This window comes from Frankliniella occidentalis, unplaced genomic scaffold, assembly GCF_000697945.3.
Source record: "Frankliniella occidentalis isolate FOCC.00 unplaced genomic scaffold, Focc_3.1 Scaffold6, whole genome shotgun sequence".
NCBI lineage: Eukaryota > Metazoa > Arthropoda > Insecta > Thysanoptera > Thripidae > Frankliniella > Frankliniella occidentalis.
The window spans coordinates 1,039,628-1,040,941 of record NW_026267136.1 but is presented as its reverse complement, the minus strand read 5'-3'; the positions used below and the strand labels follow the sequence as shown (position 1 = coordinate 1,040,941).

General features: G+C 50.5%; 1 protein-coding gene across 3 annotated transcripts in view; it reads right to left on the bottom strand.

Moving 5' to 3' along the window:
• Positions 1–1,314, bottom strand: part of LOC113218156 (cyclin-dependent kinase 14) — a 162,223-nt gene that overhangs the window by 5,151 nt on the left and 155,758 nt on the right. The window lies entirely within an intron of this gene.

The window sequence follows — 1,314 nt, the reverse complement described above, 5'->3', positions numbered from 1 at the left end:
TCTCTCTCTCTCTCTCTCTCTGTCTCTCTCTCTCTCTCTCTCTCTGCTGATGACCCTTCCTGAATCGTATTCAGCTCTACAGTATACGCACCATTTCCAAATTACGGCCATCACGTCACGAGTTCCTCATGAAGCAGACGAAATGGCAATGCGGCACGGGGGCGGCACAGGGGCGGCAGGGGGCGGGCGTGGGGCCGAAAGGGCATTAGGAAAAATGGGGTCATAGCTGAGTTCCCCCCTCCATGATAAAAACCGTGGGAGTGCAAGTCGACATTCGTATTTGAGGTAGCAGAGCACTCCTTCGTCGCAGGCTGTTTGTTGTTATGTTTGCGAAGAGTTGTCGACTGGAAAAGGGAAACTGTTATTATAGCTGATACAATAACGATCCTTTTTAGCAGAAGACGATTCTACGCTTTTTTAGCATTGAACTTCACGCTCCAAACGACAATCAGGTACGGAGGTCGGGGGGTGTCTATGTCTGCAATGTCTGGAAAAGTATCGTGAGAAACGCCACTCCGGGCAGCGAAGCAGGACCTAGCAAGGGGCCGCTGCAGGTGCTGGCAGGGGCACCACCCTCACGGCAGAGCTTGCCGGCCGTACAGTAGTCATCATACGTTATAATGATATGTATCTCACTCTGATACTTTTTCTTCTCTTATTTTTTTTTCGCGGTTGGCAGCACTGTAATGCTTCCGGGAGGAAATGGTGCACCGGACGTGGCGTATCAGGTTGCATGCGAAGGGGCTGTTGGGCCGTGATGAAATGTTGCCGGCCCTGCCGCGGCCCCCAGGCGCCCAAACCTCTAATGAACCGCGAGTCTTTTCTGGCTCGCCTCTCTCTCTCTCTCTCTCTCTCTCTCTCTCTCTCTCTCTCTCTCTCTCGTTCTCTCCTTGACCCGCCCAGCTCGACCCACCCTTGCCCCTTGCCCTTGCTGCGCTCCGGACGTTGTGTTTTGGGGTAAAATTAATATCCAGGGCTGATGATGGTGTCGCCATCTCAGTGAATAAATCAAAGACCTCAAAAGTTACATGCTCCACCCTTGAAACACATTCTCTTCAGAAAAAGTAGGACGGAGTAAAATAGTAGCACTGTTTTCATATGTACACACTAATTTTTTTTGAAAACTTGCCCCATTAAAATATTTGTCTCGTCTCTAACGGATTTTCAGATCTGGTTGAGATTTTGTGCTCTTATGTCATATCGTGCTATCGCCTGTGGAGGTCTCATTTACCACTCGCAATTCCGCCCTTCTCCGCTACAAGCCCCGTCTAGAGGGGGGCATTTGAACCAGCAACCATCGCTTCGCAATCGCAG